A 21,607-nucleotide genomic window follows, 5' to 3' on the forward strand; every position below is an offset into this window, starting at 1 on the left:
ATCACCGCCCCCCCCATCACCGCCACGCCCCCCATCACCGCCACCCCCCCCATCACCGCCACGCCCCCCATCACCGTCACCCCCCCCATCACCGTCACTCCCCCGTCACCGTCGCCCCCCCCGTCACCGTCGCCCCCCCCGTCACCGTCGCCCCCCCCCGTCACCGTCGCGCCCCCCCCCCCGTCACCGTCGCCCCCCCCCGGTCACCGTCGCCCCCCCCCCCCGTCACCGTCGCCCCCCCCCCCCGTCACCGTCGCCCCCCCCGTCACCGTCGCCCCGTCACCGTCGCCCCCCCGTCACCGTCGCCCCCCCGTCACCGTCGCCCCCCCCCCCCGTCACCGTCGCGCCCCCCCCCCCGTCACCGTCGCCCCCCCCCGGTCACCGTCGCCCCCCCCCCGGTCACCGTCGCCCCCCCCCCGTCACCGTCGCCCCCCCCCCGTCACCGTCGCCCCCCCCCCGTCACCGTCGCCCCCCCCCCCGTCACCGTCGCCCCCCCCGTCACCGTCGCCCCCCCCGTCACCGTCGCCCCCCCCCCCGTCACCGTCGCCCCCCCCGGTCACCGTCGCCCCCCCCCCCCGGTCACCGTCGCCCCGTCACCGTCGCCCCCCCCCCGTCACCGTCGCCCCCCCCCCCCGTCACCGTCGCCCCCCCCCGTCACCGTCGCCCCCCCCGTCACCGTCGCCCCCCCCGTCACCGTCGCCCCCCCCGTCACCGTCGCCCCCCCATCACCGTCACCCCCACCCCCTCCACCCATCACCGTTACCCCCTCCCCTCCCCCATCACCGCCTCCCCCCATCACCGTCACCCCCCACCCCCCCATCACCGTCACCCCCCATCCCCCCATCACCGTCACCCCCCATCACCCCCTCCCCCCATCACCGTCACCTCCCCATCACCGTCATCATCCCCACCTCCCAGCCCCCCATCACCGTCACCCCCCATCCCCCCATCACCGTCACCCCCCATCACCCCCTCCCCCCATCACCGTCACCTCCCCATCACCGTCATCACCCCCACCTCCCACCCCCCCCCCATCACCGTCACCCCCCACCCCCCCCATCACCGTCACCCCCCACCCCCCCATCACCCCCACCCCCCCATCACCCCCACCTCCCACCCCCCATCACCGTCACCTCCCCATCACCGTCACCCCCCCATCACCCACTTTCCCCCTCCCCCCCATCACCCCCACCCCCCCATCAACGTCACCCCCACCCCCTCCCCCCCATCACCCCCTTCCCCCATCACCGTCACCCCGCATCACCGTCACCCCCCACCCCCCCATCACCGTCACCCCCCCCATCACCCCCAACTCCCACCCCCCCATCACCGTCACCCCCCATCACCGTCACCCCCCCATCACCGTCACCCCCACCCCCTCCCCCCATCACCGTCACCCCCACCCCCTCCCCCCCATCACCGCCTCCCCCCATCACCGCCTCCCCCCATCACCGCCTCCCCCCATCACCGACACCCCCCATCACCGACACCCCCCATCACCGACACCCCCCATCACCGTCACCCCCCATCACCGTCACCCCCCATCACCCCCTCCCCCCATCACCGTCACCTCCCCATCACCGTCACCCCCCCATCACCCCCACCTCCCACCCTCCCCATCACCCCCACCCCCCCATCACCCCCACCCCCCCATCACCCCCACCCCCCCATCACCCCCACCTCCCACCCCCATCACCGTCACCCCCCCATCACCGTCCCCCCCCACCCCGTCACCCCCACGCCCCCTTCACCGTCCCCACCCCCACCCCGTCACTGTCGCCCCCCCGTCACTGTCGCCCCCCCGTCACTGTCGCCCCCCCCGTCACTGTCGCCCCCCCGTCACCGTCGCCCCCCCGTCACCGTCCCCCCCCCCGTCACCGTCGCCCCCCCGTCACCGTCGCCTCCCCGTCACCGTCGCCCCCCTGTCACCGTCGCCCCCCTGTCACCGTCGCCCCCCTGTCACCGTCGCCCCCCGTCACCGTCGCCCCCCCCGTCACCGTCGCCCCCCCGTCACCGTCGCCCCCCCGTCACCGTCGCCCCCCCCGTCACCGTCACCCCCCATCACCCCCTCCCCCCATCACCGTCACCTCCCCACCCCCTCCCCCCATCACCCCCTCCCCCCATCACCCCATCACCGTCACCCCCCCCCATCACCGTCACCCCCCCCATCACCGTCACCCCCCCCATCACCGTCACCCCCCCCATCACCGTCACCCCCCCATCACCGTCACCCCCCCCATCACCGTCACCCCCCCCATCACCGTCACCCCCCCCATCACCGTCACCCCCCCCATCACCGTCACCCCCCCCATCACCGTCACCCCCCCCATCACCGTCACCCCCCCCATCACCGTCACCCCCCCCATCACCGTCACCCCCCCCATCACCGTCACCCCCCCCATCACCGTCACCCCCCCCATCACCGTCACCCCCCCCATCACCGTCACCCCCCCCATCACCGTCACCCCCCCCATCACCGTCACCCCCCCCATCACCGTCACCCCCCCCATCACCGTCACCCCCCCCATCACCGTCACCCCCCCCATCACCGTCACCCCCCCATCACCGTCACCCCCCCCATCACCGTCACCCCCCCCATCACCGTCACCCCCCCCATCACCGTCACCCCCCCATCACCCCCTCCCCCCATCACCGTCACCCCCCCATCACCCCCAACTCCCACCCCCCATCACCGTCACCCCCCATCACCCCCACCCCCCCATCACCGTCACCCCCATCACCGTCACCCCCTCCCCCCCATCACCGCCTCCCCCCATCACCGTCACCCCCCCATCACCGTCACCCCCCACCCCCCCCATCACCGTCACCTCCCCATCACCGTCACCCCCATCACCCCCTCCCCCCATCACCGTCACCTCCCCATCACCGTCACCCCCCCATCACCCCCACCTCCCACCCTCCCCATCACCGTCACCCCCCACCCCCCATCACCCCCACCTCCCACCCCCATCACCGTCACCCCCCCATCACCGTACCCCCCCCACCCCGTCACCCCCACGCCGCCATCACCGTTCCCAACCCCACCCCGTCACCCCCATCACCGTCCCCCCCCCATCACCGTCCCCCCCCCATCACCGCCCCCCCCATCACCGCCACGCCCCCCATCACCGCCACGCCCCCCATCACCGCCACGCCCCCCATCACCGCCACGCCCCCCATCACCGCCACCCCCCCCCATCACCGTCACCCCCCCCATCACCGTCACCCCCCCCATCACCGTCACCCCCCCCATCACCGTCACCCCCCCCATCACCGTCACCCCCCCATCACCGTCACCCCCCCATCACCGTCACCCCCCCCATCACCGTCACCCCCCCCATCACCGTCACCCCCCCCATCACCGTCACCCCCCCCATCACCGTCACCCCCCCCATCACCGTCACCCCCCCCATCACCGTCACCCCCCCCATCACCGTCACCCCCCCCATCACCGTCACCCCCCCCATCACCGTCACCCCCCCCATCACCGTCACCCCCCCCATCACCGTCACCCCCCCCATCACCGTCACTCCCCCCATCACCGTCACCCCCCCATCACCGTCACCCCCCCCATCACCGTCACCCCCCCCATCACCGTCACCCCCCCCATCACCGTCACCCCCCCCATCACCGTCACCCCCCCATCACCGTCACCCCCCCATCACCGTCACGCCCCCCATCACCGTCACCCCCCCCATCACCGTCACCCCCCACCCCCCCATCACCCCCTCCCCCCATCACCGTCACCTCCCCACCCCCTCCCCCCATCACCCCATCACCGTCACCCCCCCCATCACCGTCACCCCCCCCATCACCGTCACCCCCCCCGTCACCGTCACCCCCCCCGTCACCGTCACCCCCCCCGTCACCGTCACCCCCCCCGTCACCGTCACCCCCCCCGTCACCGTCACCCCCCCCGTCACCGTCACCCCCCCGTCACCGTCACCCCCCCCGTCACCGTCACCCCCCCCGTCACCGTCACCCCCCCCGTCACCGTCACCCCCCCCGTCACCGTCACCCCCCCCGTCACCGTCACCCCCCCCGTCACCGTCACCCCCCCCGTCACCGTCACCCCCCCCGTCACCGTCACCCCCCCCGTCACCGTCACCCCCCCCGTCACCGTCACCCCCCCGTCACCGTCACCCCCCCCCGTCACCGTCACCCCCCCCGTCACCGTCACCCCCCCCGTCACCGTCACCCCCCCCGTCACCGTCACCCCCCCCGTCACCGTCACCCCCCCCGTCACCGTCACCCCCCCCGTCACCGTCACCCCCCCGTCACCGTCACCCCCCCCGTCACCGTCACCCCCCCCGTCACCGTCACCCCCCCCGTCACCGTCACCCCCCCCGTCACCGTCACCCCCCCCCGTCACCGTCACCCCCCCCGTCACCGTCACCCCCCCCGTCACCGTCACCCCCCCCGTCACCGTCACCCCCCCCGTCACCGTCACCCCCCCCCGTCACCGTCACCCCCCCCCCGTCACCGTCACCCCCCCGTCACCGTCACCCCCCCGTCACCGTCACCCCCCCGTCACCGTCACCCCCCCCGTCACCGTCACCCCCCCCGTCACCGTCACCCCCCCCGTCACCGTCACCCCCCCCGTCACCGTCACCCCCCCCCGTCACCGTCACTCCCCCCCGTCACCGTCACCGTCACCCCCCCCGTCACCGTCACCCCCCCCGTCACCGTCGCCCCCCCGTCACCGTCGCCCCCCCGTCACCGTCGCCCCCCCCGTCACCGTCGCCCCCCCGTCACCGTCGCCCCCCCGTCACCGTCGCCCCCCCGTCACCGTCGCCCCCCCGTCACCGTCGCCCCCCCGTCACCGTCGCCCCCCCGTCACCGTCGCCCCACCGTCACCGTCGCCCCACCGTCACCGTCGCCCCACCGTCACCGTCGCCCCCCCCGTCACCGTCGCCCCCCCGTCACCGTGGCCCCCCCCCGTCACCGTGGCCCCCCCCGTCACCGTCGCCCCCCCCCGTCACCGTCGCCCCCCCCCGTCACCGTCGCCCCCCCGTCACCGTCGCCCCCCCGTCACCGTCGCCCCCCCGTCACCGTCACCCCCCACCCCCCATCACCCCCTCCCCCCCATCACCGTCACCTCCCCACCCCCTCACCCCATCACCCCCTCCCCCCATCACCCCATCACCGTCACCCCCCCATCACCGTCACCCCCCCATCACCGTCACCCCCCCATCACCGTCACCCCCCCATCACCACCACCCCCCCATCACCCCCTCCCCCCATCACCGTCACCTCCCCACCCCCTCCCCCCATCACCCCCTCCCCCCATCACCCCATCACCGTCACCCCCCCATCACCGTCACCCCCCCATCACCGTCACCCCTCCCCCCCCCATCACCCCCTCCCCCCCATCACCGTCACCCCCAATCACCGTCACCCCCCACCCCCCCATCAACCCCTCCCCCCATCACCGTCACCTCCCCATCACGTCACCCCCCCATCACCGTCACCCCCTCCCCCATCACCCCCTCCCCCCATCACCCCCTCCCCCCATCACCCCCTCCCCCCATCACCGTCACCTCCCCATCACCGTCACCTCCCCATCACCGTCACCTCCCCATCACCGTCACCTCCCCATCACCGTCACCTCCCCATCACCGTCACCTCCCCATCACCGTCACCTCCCCATCACCGTCACCTCCCCATCACCGTCACCTCCCCATCACCGTCACCTCCCCATCACCGTCACCTCCCCATCACCGTCACCTCCCCATCACCGTCACCTCCCCATCACCGTCACCTCCCCATCACCGTCACCTCCCCATCACCGTCACCTCCCCATCACCGTCACCTCCCCATCACCGTCACCTCCCCATCACCGTCACCTCCCCATCACCGTCACCTCCCCATCACCGTCACCTCCCCATCACCGTCACCTCCCCATCACCGTCACCTCCCCATCACCGTCACCTCCCCATCACCGTCACCTCCCCATCACCGTCACCTCCCCATCACCGTCACCTCCCCATCACCGTCACCTCCCCATCACCGTCACCTCCCCATCACCGTCACCTCCCCATCACCGTCACCTCCCCATCACCGTCACCTCCCCATCACCGTCACCTCCCCATCACCGTCACCTCCCCATCACCGTCACCTCCCCATCACCGTCACCTCCCCATCACCGTCACCTCCCCCGTCACCGTCACCTCCCCCGTCACCGTCACCTCCCCCGTCACCGTCACCTCCCCCGTCACCGTCACTCCCCCGTCACCGTCGCCCCCCCCGTCACCGTCGCCCCCCCCGTCACCGTCGCCCCCCCCCCGTCACCGTCGCCCCCCCCGGTCACCGTCGCCCCCCCCCCCCCGGTCACCGTCGCCCCGTCACCGTCGCCCCCCCCCCGTCACCGTCGCCCCCCCCCCCGTCACCGTCGCCCCCCCCCGTCACCGTCGCCCCCCCGTCACCGTCGCCCCCCCCGTCACCGTCGCCCCCCCCGTCACCGTCGCCCCCCCATCACCGTCACCCCCACCCCCTCCACCCATCACCGTTACCCCCTCCCCTCCCCCATCACCGCCTCCCCCCATCACCGTCACCCCCCACCCCCCCATCACCGTCACCCCCCATCCCCCCATCACCGTCACCCCCCATCACCCCCTCCCCCCATCACCGTCACCTCCCCATCACCGTCATCATCCCCACCTCCCAGCCCCCCATCACCGTCACCCCCCATCCCCCCATCACCGTCACCCCCCATCACCCCCTCCCCCCATCACCGTCACCTCCCCATCACCGTCATCACCCCCACCTCCCACCCCCCCCCATCACCGTCACCCCCCACCCCCCCATCACCGTCACCCCCCACCCCCCCATCACCCCCACCCCCCCATCACCCCCACCTCCCACCCCCCATCACCGTCACCTCCCCATCACCGTCACCCCCCCATCACCCACTTTCCCCCTCCCCCCCATCACCCCCACCCCCCCATCAACGTCACCCCCACCCCCTCCCCCCCATCACCCCCTTCCCCCATCACCGTCACCCCGCATCACCGTCACCCCCCACCCCCCCATCACCGTCACCCCCCCCATCACCCCCAACTCCCACCCCCCCATCACCGTCACCCCCCATCACCGTCACCCCCCCATCACCGTCACCCCCACCCCCTCCCCCCATCACCGTCACCCCCACCCCCTCCCCCCCATCACCCCCTCCCCCCCATCACCGCCTCCCCCCATCACCGCCTCCCCCCATCACCGCCTCCCCCCATCACCGCCTCCCCCATCACCGACACCCCCCATCACCGTCACCCCCCATCACCGTCACCCCCCATCACCCCCTCCCCCCATCACCGTCACCTCCCCATCACCGTCACCCCCCCATCACCCCCACCTCCCACCCTCCCCATCACCCCCACCCCCCCATCACCCCCACCCCCCCATCACCCCCACCCCCCCATCACCCCCACCCCCCCATCACCCCCACCTCCCACCCCCATCACCGTCACCCCCCCATCACCGTCCCCCCCCCACCCCGTCACCCCCACGCCCCCTTCACCGTCCCCACCCCCACCCCGTCACTGTCGCCCCCCCGTCACTGTCGCCCCCCCGTCACTGTCGCCCCCCCCGTCACTGTCGCCCCCCCCGTCACCGTCGCCCCCCCGTCACCGTCCCCCCCCCCGTCACCGTCGCCCCCCCGTCACCGTCGCCTCCCCGTCACCGTCGCCCCCCTGTCACCGTCGCCCCCCGTCACCGTCGCCCCCCCCGTCACCGTCGCCCCCCCGTCACCGTCGCCCCCCCGTCACCGTCGCCCCCCCCGTCACCGTCACCCCCCATCACCCCCTCCCCCCATCACCGTCACCTCCCCACCCCCTCCCCCCATCACCCCCTCCCCCCATCACCCCATCACCGTCACCCCCCCATCACCGTCACCCCCCCCATCACCGTCACCCCCCCCATCACCGTCACCCCCCCATCACCGTCACCCCCCCCATCACCGTCACCCCCCCCATCACCGTCACCCCCCCCATCACCGTCACCCCCCCCATCACCGTCACCCCCCCCATCACCGTCACCCCCCCCATCACCGTCACCCCCCCCATCACCGTCACCCCCCCATCACCGTCACCCCCCCCATCACCGTCACCCCCCCCATCACCGTCACCCCCCCATCACCGTCACCCCCCCCATCACCGTCACCCCCCCCATCACCGTCACCCCCCCCATCACCGTCACCCCCCCCATCACCGTCACCCCCCCCATCACCGTCACCCCCCCCATCACCGTCACCCCCCCCATCACCGTCACCCCCCCCATCACCGTCACCCCCCCCATCACCGTCACCCCCCCCATCACCGTCACCCCCCCATCACCCCCTCCCCCCATCACCGTCACCCCCCCATCACCCCCAACTCCCACCCCCCATCACCGTCACCCCCATCACCCCCACCCCCCCATCACCGTCACCCCCATCACCGTCACCCCCTCCCCCCCATCACCGCCTCCCCCCATCACCGTCACCCCCCCATCACCGTCACCCCCCACCCCCCCCATCACCGTCACCTCCCCATCACCGTCACCCCCATCACCCCCTCCCCCCATCACCGTCACCTCCCCATCACCGTCACCCCCCCATCACCCCCACCTCCCACCCTCCCCATCACCGTCACCCCCCACCCCCCATCACCCCCACCTCCCACCCCCATCACCGTCACCCCCCCATCACCGTACCCCCCCACCCCGTCACCCCCACGCCGCCATCACCGTCCCCACCCCCACCCCGTCACCCCCATCACCGTCCCCCCCCCATCACCGTCCCCCCCCCATCACCGCCCCCCCCATCACCGCCACGCCCCCCATCACCGCCACGCCCCCCATCACCGCCACGCCCCCCATCACCGCCACGCCCCCCATCACCGCCACGCCCCCCATCACCGCCACGCCCCCCATCACCGCCACCCCCCCCATCACCGTCACCCCCCCCATCACCGTCACCCCCCCCATCACCGTCACCCCCCCCATCACCGTCACCCCCCCCATCACCGTCACCCCCCCATCACCGTCACCCCCCCATCACCGTCACCCCCCCCATCACCGTCACCCCCCCCATCACCGTCACCCCCCCCATCACCGTCACCCCCCCCATCACCGTCACCCCCCCCATCACCGTCACCCCCCCCATCACCGTCACCCCCCCCATCACCGTCACCCCCCCCATCACCGTCACCCCCCCCATCACCGTCACCCCCCCCATCACCGTCACCCCCCCCATCACCGTCACCCCCCCCATCACCGTCACCCCCCCCATCACCGTCACCCCCCCATCACCGTCACCCCCCCCATCACCGTCACCCCCCCCATCACCGTCACCCCCCCATCACCGTCACCCCCCCCATCACCGTCACCCCCCCCATCACCGTCACCCCCCCCATCACCGTCACCCCCCCATCACCGTCACCCCCCCCATCACCGTCACCCCCCCCATCACCGTCACCCCCCCCATCACCGTCACCCCCCCCATCACCGTCACCCCCCCCATCACCGTCACCCCCCCCATCACCGTCACCCCCCCCATCACCGTCACGCCCCCCATCACCGTCACGCCCCCCATCACCGTCACCCCCCCCATCACCGTCACCCCCCACCCCCCCATCACCCCCTCCCCCCATCACCGTCACCTCCCCACCCCCTCCCCCCATCACCCCATCACCGTCACCCCCCCCATCACCGTCACCCCCCCCGTCACCGTCACCCCCCCCGTCACCGTCACCCCCCCCGTCACCGTCACCCCCCCGTCACCGTCACCCCCCCCGTCACCGTCACCCCCCCCGTCACCGTCACCCCCCCCCCGTCACCGTCACCCCCCCCGTCACCGTCACCCCCCCCGTCACCGTCACCCCCCCCGTCACCGTCACCCCCCCCGTCACCGTCACCCCCCCCCGTCACCGTCACCCCCCCCCGTCACCGTCACCCCCCCCGTCACCGTCACCCCCCCCCGTCACCGTCACCCCCCCGTCACCGTCACCCCCCCGTCACCGTCACCCCCCCCGTCACCGTCACCCCCCCCGTCACCGTCACCCCCCCCGTCACCGTCACCCCCCCCGTCACCGTCACCCCCCCCCCGTCACCGTCACTCCCCCCCCGTCACCGTCACCCCCCCGTCACCGTCACCGTCACCCCCCCCGTCACCGTCGCCCCCCCGTCACCGTCGCCCCCCCGTCACCGTCGCCCCGTCACCGTCGCCCCCCCCGTCACCGTCGCCCCCCCGTCACCGTCGCCCCCTCGTCACCGTCGCCCCACCGTCACCGTCGCCCCACCGTCACCGTCGCCCCCCCCGTCACCGTCGCCCCCCCCGTCACCGTCGCCCCCCCGTCACCGTGGCCCCCCCCGTCACCGTGGCCCCCCCCGTCACCGTGGCCCCCCCCGTCACCGTCGCCCCCCCCGTCACCGTCGCCCCCCCCCGTCACCGTCGCCCCCCCGTCACCGTCGCCCCCCCGTCACCGTCGCCCCCCCGTCACCGTCACCCCCCACCCCCCATCACCCCCTCCCCCCCATCACCGTCACCTCCCCACCCCCTCACCCCATCACCCCCTCCCCCCATCACCCCATCACCGTCACCCCCCCATCACCGTCACCCCCCCATCACCGTCACCCCCCCATCACCACCACCCCCCCATCACCCCCTCCCCCCATCACCGTCACCTCCCCACCCCCTCCCCCCATCACCCCCTCCCCCCATCACCCCATCACCGTCACCCCCCCATCACCGTCACCCCCCCATCACCGTCACCCCTCCCCCCCCCATCACCCCCTCCCCCCCATCACCGTCACCCCCAATCACCGTCACCCCCCACCCCCCCATCAACCCCTCCCCCCATCACCGTCACCTCCCCATCACGTCACCCCCCCATCACCGTCACCCCCTCCCCCCATCACCCCCTCCCCCCATCACCGTCACCTCCCCATCACCGTCACCTCCCCATCACCGTCACCTCCCCATCACCGTCACCTCCCCATCACCGTCACCTCCCCATCACCGTCACCTCCCCATCACCGTCACCTCCCCATCACCGTCACCTCCCCATCACCGTCACCTCCCCATCACCGTCACCTCCCCATCACCGTCACCTCCCCATCACCGTCACCTCCCCATCACCGTCACCTCCCCATCACCGTCACCTCCCCATCACCGTCACCTCCCCATCACCGTCACCTCCCCATCACCGTCACCTCCCCATCGCCGTCACCTCCCCATCGCCGTCACCTCCCCATCGCCGTCACCTCCCCATCGCCGTCACCTCCCCATCGCCGTCACCTCCCCATCGCCGTCACCTCCCCATCGCCGTCACCTCCCCATCGCCGTCACCTCCCCATCGCCGTCACCTCCCCATCGCCGTCACCTCCCCATCGCCGTCACCTCCCCATCGCCGTCACCTCCCCATCGCCGTCACCTCCCCATCGCCGTCACCTCCCCATCGCCGTCACCTCCCCATCGCCGTCACCTCCCCATCGCCGTCACCTCCCCATCGCCGTCACCTCCCCATCGCCGTCACCTCCCCATCGCCGTCACCTCCCCATCGCCGTCACCTCCCCATCGCCGTCACCTCCCCATCGCCGTCACCTCCCCATCGCCGTCACCTCCCCATCGCCGTCACCTCCCCATCGCCGTCACCTCCCCATCGCCGTCACCTCCCCATCGCCGTCACCTCCCCATCGCCGTCACCTCCCCATCGCCGTCACCTCCCCATCGCCGTCACCTCCCCATCGCCGTCACCTCCCCATCGCCGTCACCTCCCCATCGCCGTCACCTCCCCATCGCCGTCACCTCCCCATCGCCGTCACCTCCCCATCGCCGTCACCTCCCCATCGCCGTCACCTCCCCATCGCCGTCACCTCCCCATCGCCGTCACCTCCCCATCGCCGTCACCTCCCCATCGCCGTCACCTCCCCATCGCCGTCACCTCCCCATCGCCGTCACCTCCCCATCGCCGTCACCTCCCCATCGCCGTCACCTCCCCATCGCCGTCACCTCCCCATCGCCGTCACCTCCCCATCGCCGTCACCTCCCCATCGCCGTCACCTCCCCATCGCCGTCACCTCCCCATCGCCGTCACCTCCCCATCGCCGTCACCTCCCCATCGCCGTCACCTCCCCATCGCCGTCACCTCCCCATCGCCGTCACCTCCCCATCGCCGTCACCTCCCCATCGCCGTCACCTCCCCATCGCCGTCACCTCCCCATCGCCGTCACCTCCCCATCGCCGTCACCTCCCCATCGCCGTCACCTCCCCATCGCCGTCACCTCCCCATCGCCGTCACCTCCCCATCGCCGTCACCTCCCCATCGCCGTCACCTCCCCATCGCCGTCACCTCCCCATCGCCGTCACCTCCCCATCGCCGTCACCTCCCCATCGCCGTCACCTCCCCATCGCCGTCACCTCCCCATCGCCGTCACCTCCCCATCGCCGTCACCTCCCCATCGCCGTCACCTCCCCATCGCCGTCACCTCCCCATCGCCGTCACCTCCCCATCGCCGTCACCTCCCCATCGCCGTCACCTCCCCATCGCCGTCACCTCCCCATCGCCGTCACCTCCCCATCGCCGTCACCTCCCCATCGCCGTCACCTCCCCATCGCCGTCACCTCCCCATCGCCGTCACCTCCCCATCGCCGTCACCTCCCCATCGCCGTCACCTCCCCATCGCCGTCACCTCCCCATCGCCGTCACCTCCCCATCGCCGTCACCTCCCCATCGCCGTCACCTCCCCATCGCCGTCACCTCCCCATCGCCGTCACCTCCCCATCGCCGTCACCTCCCCATCGCCGTCACCTCCCCATCGCCGTCACCTCCCCATCGCCGTCACCTCCCCATCGCCGTCACCTCCCCATCGCCGTCACCTCCCCATCGCCGTCACCTCCCCATCGCCGTCACCTCCCCATCGCCGTCACCTCCCCATCGCCGTCACCTCCCCATCGCCGTCACCTCCCCATCGCCGTCACCTCCCCATCGCCGTCACCTCCCCATCGCCGTCACCTCCCCATCGCCGTCACCTCCCCATCGCCGTCACCTCCCCATCGCCGTCACCTCCCCATCGCCGTCACCTCCCCATCGCCGTCACCTCCCCATCGCCGTCACCTCCCCATCGCCGTCACCTCCCCATCGCCGTCACCTCCCCATCGCCGTCACCTCCCCATCGCCGTCACCTCCCCATCGCCGTCACCTCCCCATCGCCGTCACCTCCCCATCGCCGTCACCTCCCCATCGCCGTCACCTCCCCATCGCCGTCACCTCCCCATCGCCGTCACCTCCCCATCGCCGTCACCTCCCCATCGCCGTCACCTCCCCATCGCCGTCACCTCCCCATCGCCGTCACCTCCCCATCGCCGTCACCTCCCCATCGCCGTCACCTCCCCATCGCCGTCACCTCCCCATCGCCGTCACCTCCCCATCGCCGTCACCTCCCCATCATCGCCGTCACCTCCCCATCGCCGTCACCTCCCCATCGCCGTCACCTCCCCATCGCCGTCACCTCCCCATCGCCGTCACCTCCCCATCGCCACCTCCCCATCGCCGTCACCTCCCCATCGCCGTCACCTCCCCATCGCCGTCACCTCCCCATCGCCGTCACCTCCCCATCGCCGTCACCTCCCCATCGCCGTCACCTCCCCATCGCCGTCACCTCCCCATCGCCGTCACCTCCCCATCGCCGTCACCTCCCCATCGCCGTCACCTCCCCATCGCCGTCACCTCCCCATCGCCGTCACCTCCCCATCGCCGTCACCTCCCCATCGCCGTCACCTCCCCATCGCCGTCACCTCCCCATCGCCGTCACCTCCCCATCGCCGTCACCTCCCCATCGCCGTCACCTCCCCATCGCCGTCACCTCCCCATCGCCGTCACCTCCCCATCGCCGTCACCTCCCCATCGCCGTCACCTCCCCATCGCCGTCACCTCCCCATCGCCGTCACCTCCCCATCGCCGTCACCTCCCCATCGCCGTCACCTCCCCATCGCCGTCACCTCCCCATCGCCGTCACCTCCCCATCGCCGTCACCTCCCCATCGCCGTCACCTCCCCATCGCCGTCACCTCCCCATCGCCGTCACCTCCCCATCGCCGTCACCTCCCCATCGCCGTCACCTCCCCATCGCCGTCACCTCCCCATCGCCGTCACCTCCCCATCGCCGTCACCTCCCCATCGCCGTCACCTCCCCATCGCCGTCACCTCCCCATCGCCGTCACCTCCCCATCGCCGTCACCTCCCCATCGCCGTCACCTCCCCATCGCCGTCACCTCCCCATCGCCGTCACCTCCCCATCGCCGTCACCTCCCCATCGCCGTCACCTCCCCATCGCCGTCACCTCCCCATCGCCGTCACCTCCCCATCGCCGTCACCTCCCCATCGCCGTCACCTCCCCATCGCCGTCACCTCCCCATCGCCGTCACCTCCCCATCGCCGTCACCTCCCCATCGCCGTCACCTCCCCATCGCCGTCACCTCCCCATCGCCGTCACCTCCCCATCGCCGTCACCTCCCCATCGCCGTCACCTCCCCATCGCCGTCACCTCCCCATCGCCGTCACCTCCCCATCGCCGTCACCTCCCCATCGCCGTCACCTCCCCATCGCCGTCACCTCCCCATCGCCGTCACCTCCCCATCGCCGTCACCTCCCCATCGCCGTCACCTCCCCATCGCCGTCACCTCCCCATCGCCGTCACCTCCCCATCGCCGTCACCTCCCCATCGCCGTCACCTCCCCATCGCCGTCACCTCCCCATCGCCGTCACCTCCCCATCGCCGTCACCTCCCCATCGCCGTCACCTCCCCATCGCCGTCACCTCCCCATCGCCGTCACCTCCCCATCGCCGTCACCTCCCCATCGCCGTCACCTCCCCATCGCCGTCACCTCCCCATCGCCGTCACCTCCCCATCGCCGTCACCTCCCCATCGCCGTCACCTCCCCATCGCCGTCACCTCCCCATCGCCGTCACCTCCCCATCGCCGTCACCTCCCCATCGCCGTCACCTCCCCATCGCCGTCACCTCCCCATCGCCGTCACCTCCCCATCGCCGTCACCTCCCCATCGCCGTCACCTCCCCATCGCCGTCACCTCCCCATCGCCGTCACCTCCCCATCGCCGTCACCTCCCCATCGCCGTCACCTCCCCATCGCCGTCACCTCCCCATCGCCGTCACCTCCCCATCGCCGTCACCTCCCCATCGCCGTCACCTCCCCATCGCCGTCACCTCCCCATCGCCGTCACCTCCCCATCGCCGTCACCTCCCCATCGCCGTCACCTCCCCATCGCCGTCACCTCCCCATCGCCGTCACCTCCCCATCGCCGTCACCTCCCCATCGCCGTCACCTCCCCATCGCCGTCACCTCCCCATCGCCGTCACCTCCCCATCGCCGTCACCTCCCCATCGCCGTCACCTCCCCATCGCCGTCACCTCCCCATCGCCGTCACCTCCCCATCGCCGTCACCTCCCCATCGCCGTCACCTCCCCATCGCCGTCACCTCCCCATCGCCGTCACCTCCCCATCGCCGTCACCTCCCCATCGCCGTCACCTCCCCATCGCCGTCACCTCCCCATCGCCGTCACCTCCCCATCGCCGTCACCTCCCCATCGCCGTCACCTCCCCATCGCCGTCACCTCCCCATCGCCGTCACCTCCCCATCGCCGTCACCTCCCCATCGCCGTCACCTCCCCATCGCCGTCACCTCCCCATCGCCGTCACCTCCCCATCGCCGTCACCTCCCCATCGCCGTCACCTCCCCATCGCCGTCACCTCCCCATCGCCGTCACCTCCCCATCGCCGTCACCTCCCCATCGCCGTCACCTCCCCATCGCCGTCACCTCCCCATCGCCGTCACCTCCCCATCGCCGTCACCTCCCCATCGCCGTCACCTCCCCATCGCCGTCACCTCCCCATCGCCGTCACCTCCCCATCGCCGTCACCTCCCCATCGCCGTCACCTCCCCATCGCCGTCACCTCCCCATCGCCGTCACCTCCCCATCGCCGTCACCTCCCCATCGCCGTCACCTCCCCATCGCCGTCACCTCCCCATCGCCGTCACCTCCCCATCGCCGTCACCTCCCCATCGCCGTCACCTCCCCATCGCCGTCACCTCCCCATCGCCGTCACCTCCCCATCGCCGTCACCTCCCCATCGCCGTCACCTCCCCATCGCCGTCACCTCCCCATCGCCGTCACCTCCCCATCGCCGTCACCTCCCCATCGCCGTCACCTCCCCATCGCCGTCACCTCCCCATCGCCGTCACCTCCCCATCGCCGTCACCTCCCCATCGCCGTCACCTCCCCATCGCCGTCACCTCCCCATCGCCGTCACCTCCCCATCGCCGTCACCTCCCCATCGCCGTCACCTCCCCATCGCCGTCACCTCCCCATCGCCGTCACCTCCCCATCGCCGTCACCTCCCCATCGCCGTCACCTCCCCATCGCCGTCACCTCCCCATCGCCGTCACCTCCCCATCGCCGTCACCTCCCCATCGCCGTCACCTCCCCATCGCCGTCACCTCCCCATCGCCGTCACCTCCCCATCGCCGTCACCTCCCCATCGCCGTCACCTCCCCATCGCCGTCACCTCCCCATCGCCGTCACCTCCCCATCGCCGTCACCTCCCCATCGCCGTCACCTCCCCATCGCCGTCACCTCCCCATCGCCGTCACCTCCCCATCGCCGTCACCTCCCCATCGCCGTCACCTCCCCATCGCCGTCACCTCCCCATCGCCGTCACCTCCCCATCGCCGTCACCTCCCCATCGCCGTCACCTCCCCATCGCCGTCACCTCCCCATCGCCGTCACCTCCCCATCGCCGTCACCTCCCCATCGCCGTCACCTCCCCATCGCCGTCACCTCCCCATCGCCGTCACCTCCCCATCGCCGTCACCTCCCCATCGCCGTCACCTCCCCATCGCCGTCACCTCCCCATCGCCGTCACCTCCCCATCGCCGTCACCTCCCCATCGCCGTCACCTCCCCATCGCCGTCACCTCCCCATCGCCGTCACCTCCCCATCGCCGTCACCTCCCCATCGCCGTCACCTCCCCATCGCCGTCACCTCCCCATCGCCGTCACCTCCCCATCGCCGTCACCTCCCCATCGCCGTCACCTCCCCATCGCCGTCACCTCCCCATCGCCGTCACCTCCCCATCGCCGTCACCTCCCCATCGCCGTCACCTCCCCATCGCCGTCACCTCCCCATCGCCGTCACCTCCCCATCGCCGTCACCTCCCCATCGCCGTCACCTCCCCATCGCCGTCACCTCCCCATCGCCGTCACCTCCCCATCGCCGTCACCTCCCCATCGCCGTCACCTCCCCATCGCCGTCACCTCCCCATCGCCGTCACCTCCCCATCGCCGTCACCTCCCCATCGCCGTCACCTCCCCATCGCCGTCACCTCCCCATCGCCGTCACCTCCCCATCGCCGTCACCTCCCCATCGCCGTCACCTCCCCATCGCCGTCACCTCCCCATCGCCGTCACCTCCCCATCGCCGTCACCTCCCCATCGCCGTCACCTCCCCATCGCCGTCACCTCCCCATCGCCGTCACCTCCCCATCGCCGTCACCTCCCCATCGCCGTCACCTCCCCATCGCCGTCACCTCCCCATCGCCGTCACCTCCCCATCGCCGTCACCTCCCCATCGCCGTCACCTCCCCATCGCCGTCACCTCCCCATCGCCGTCACCTCCCCATCGCCGTCACCTCCCCATCGCCGTCACCTCCCCATCGCCGTCACCTCCCCATCGCCGTCACCTCCCCATCGCCGTCACCTCCCCATCGCCGTCACCTCCCCATCGCCGTCACCTCCCCATCGCCGTCACCTCCCCATCGCCGTCACCTCCCCATCGCCGTCACCTCCCCATCGCCGTCACCTCCCCATCGCCGTCACCTCCCCATCGCCGTCACCTCCCCATCGCCGTCACCTCCCCATCGCCGTCACCTCCCCATCGCCGTCACCTCCCCATCGCCGTCACCTCCCCATCGCCGTCACCTCCCCATCGCCGTCACCTCCCCATCGCCGTCACCTCCCCATCGCCGTCACCTCCCCATCGCCGTCACCTCCCCATCGCCGTCACCTCCCCATCGCCGTCACCTCCCCATCGCCGTCACCTCCCCATCGCCGTCACCTCCCCATCGCCGTCACCTCCCCATCGCCGTCACCTCCCCATCGCCGTCACCTCCCCATCGCCGTCACCTCCCCATCGCCGTCACCTCCCCATCGCCGTCACCTCCCCATCGCCGTCACCTCCCCATCGCCGTCACCTCCCCATCGCCGTCACCTCCCCATCGCCGTCACCTCCCCATCGCCGTCACCTCCCCATCGCCGTCACCTCCCCATCGCCGTCACCTCCCCATCGCCGTCACCTCCCCATCGCCGTCACCTCCCCATCGCCGTCACCTCCCCATCGCCGTCACCTCCCCATCGCCGTCACCTCCCCATCGCCGTCACCTCCCCATCGCCGTCACCTCCCCATCGCCGTCACCTCCCCATCGCCGTCACCTCCCCATCGCCGTCACCTCCCCATCGCCGTCACCTCCCCATCGCCGTCACCTCCCCATCGCCGTCACCTCCCCATCGCCGTCACCTCCCCATCGCCGTCACCTCCCCATCGCCGTCACCTCCCCATCGCCGTCACCTCCCCATCGCCGTCACCTCCCCATCGCCGTCACCTCCCCATCGCCGTCACCTCCCCATCGCCGTCACCTCCCCATCGCCGTCACCTCCCCATCGCCGTCACCTCCCCATCGCCGTCACCTCCCCATCGCCGTCACCTCCCCATCGCCGTCACCTCCCCATCGCCGTCACCTCCCCATCGCCGTCACCTCCCCATCGCCGTCACCTCCCCATCGCCGTCACCTCCCCATCGCCGTCACCTCCCCATCGCCGTCACCTCCCCATCGCCGTCACCTCCCCATCGCCGTCACCTCCCCATCGCCGTCACCTCCCCATCGCCGTCACCTCCCCATCGCCGTCACCTCCCCATCGCCGTCACCTCCCCATCGCCGTCACCTCCCCATCGCCGTCACCTCCCCATCGCCGTCACCTCCCCATCGCCGTCACCTCCCCATCGCCGTCACCCCCCCATCGCCGTCACCCCCCCATCGCCGTCACCCCCCCATCGCCGTCACCCCCACCCCCTCCCCCCATCACCGTCACCCCCAACCCCTCCCCCCCGTCACCCCCTCCCCCCCGTCACCCCCTCCCCCCCGTCACCCCCTCCCCCCCGTCACCCCCTCCCCCCCGTCACCCCCTCCCCCCGTCACCCCCCATCACCGTCACCCCCCATCACCGTCACCCCCCATCACCGTCACCCCCCACCCCCCCATCACCGTCACCCCCCCCATCACCCCCTCCCCCATCACCGTCACCTCCCCATCACCCTCACCTCCCACCCCCCATCACCGTCACCCCCCACCCCCCCATCACCCCCATCACCCCCACCTCCCACCCCCCATCACCGTCACCCCCCCATCACCGTCCCCCCCACCCCGTCACCCCTACCACCCCCCCATCACCGTCACCCCCCCACCCCCACCCCCACCCCGTCACCCACACCCCCCATCACCGTCACCCCCCCCATCACCGTCACCCCCCATCACCGTCACCCCCCATCACCCACACCCCCCCATCACCGTCACCCCCACCCCCTCCCCCCATCACCGTCACCCCCAACCCCTCCCCCCCGTCACCCCCTCCCCCCCGTCACCCCCTCCCCCCCGTCACCCCCTCCCCCCCGTCACCCCCTCCCCCCGTCACCCCCTCCCCCCGTCACCCCCTCCCCCCGTCACCCCCCATCACCGTCACCCCCCATCACCGTCACCCCCCATCACCGTCACCCCCCACCCCCCCATCACCGTCACCCCCCCCATCACCCCCTCCCCCATCACCGTCACCTCCCCATCACCCTCACCTCCCACCCCCCATCACCGTCACCCCCCACCCCCCCATCACCCCCATCACCCCCACCTCCCACCCCCCATCACCGTCACCCCCCCATCACCGTCCCCCCCACCCCGTCACCCCTACCACCCCCCCATCACCGTCACCCCCCCACCCCCACCCCCACCCCGTCACCCACACCCCCCATCACCGTCACCCCCCCCATCACCGTCACCCCCCATCACCGTCACCCCCCATCACCCCCACCCCCCATCACCCCCCACCCCCCCATCACCCCCACCCCCCCATCACCCCCACCCCCCCATCACCCCCACCCCCCCATCACCCCCACCCCCCCATCACCCCCACCCCCCCATCACCCCCATCACCCCCACCCCCCCATCACCCCCTCCCCCCCGTCACCCCCTCCCCCCCGTCACCCCCTCCCCCCCGTCACCCCCTCCCCCCCGTCACCCCCTCCCCCCCGTCACCCCCTCCCCCCCATCACCCGCTCCCCCCAGTCACCCCCTCCCCCCCGTCACCCCCTCCCCCCCGTCACCCCCTCCCCCCCGTCACCCCCTCCCCCCCGTCACCCCCTCCCCCCCGTCACCCCCTCCCCCCCGTCACCCCCTCCCCCCCGTCACCCCCTCCCCCCCATCACCCGCTCCCCCCAGTCACCCCCTCCCCCCCGTCACCCCCTCCCCCCCGTCACCCCCTCCCCCCCGTCACCCCCTCCCCCCCGTCACCCCCTCCCCCCCGTCACCCCCACCCCCCCGTCACCGTCACTGAGGTGTGGGATTCCTGGGGAAAACTCGAGGTGGGAAGGAAAGGCCGTTCGGTCCGTCCTCAGTGAGCAGGAAGCATCCGCCCGATCTCACCCCCCCATCACCATCAGCCCCCCACCCTCTCATACACCCCCCCACCCCACTCAGCACCGTTGCCCCACCGCCCCCGTAGCCCCCCCACCCGTGGCCCTCCCCTCGCCCGTGCCCCCCCCCTTGCCCGTCAGCGCACCCTCACCCGTCGGTGCCCCCTCACCCCCCCCCCCGTCCCCCACCCGCCCGCCACTCTTCCTCCCCCCCCCCCCTCGCCCGCCACTGTCTCATAGAACAATACAGAGCAGTACAGGGTATTCAGCCCTCGATGTTGTACCTCCTCCTCACCTCACTATATCTGCCCTCTCCCGCATACTCGTTCTGTTTGTATTATTCTTCCCTTGATCATAAACATCCCATCTCCCTCAAACATTTCCCCTGTTCTCATAACCATCTCGTGTAAACATCTCTGACTTCAGTCATCCTCCCTCAGAATACCCCTTTCCTGTCATTCATCTTTCCTGCGCTTGTAATCAGTTTCATATCCACCATAAATATCATCTTTATCATCTCCATAAGTCAGTTGTGGAGGATGATGGTGTACATAGGGACTTGGACAGTGTAGATGCTATGAAGTTGTTTCCCCTTCCTAAAAAGTCTAGGAACAGAGTGCATAATATCAAGAGTAAGAGATGGAATCTTTAAATTGGAGAAGAGGAATATCTTCTTGGAGAGAGTGGAGAATCTGAGGAATTCTTTACTGAGGAGGGTTCTAGAGGATGGATCATTTATTTTGTTTAAAGTTGAGATACACATTATTTTTCTTCAAAAACTGAAATTGCTGGTGAAACTCAGCATCTGAAGAGCAAGAGAGTCAGCTAACATTTTGAACCCTGTGACCCTCCAGAATTGTTATGAATTTCAGTTTTTGT

At 72.0% G+C, this 21,607-nt stretch overlaps 1 protein-coding gene across 3 annotated transcripts in view; it reads left to right on the top strand.

Moving 5' to 3' along the window:
• Positions 1-21,607, top strand: part of b3gat3 (beta-1,3-glucuronyltransferase 3 (glucuronosyltransferase I)) — a 39,043-nt gene that overhangs the window by 3,419 nt on the left and 14,017 nt on the right. The window lies entirely within an intron of this gene.

This window comes from Chiloscyllium plagiosum, unplaced genomic scaffold, assembly GCF_037043375.1.
Source record: "Chiloscyllium plagiosum isolate Xiang-an unplaced genomic scaffold, Cpla_swu_hap1 HiC_scaffold_46, whole genome shotgun sequence".
Taxonomy (NCBI): Eukaryota; Metazoa; Chordata; class Chondrichthyes; order Orectolobiformes; family Hemiscylliidae; genus Chiloscyllium; species Chiloscyllium plagiosum.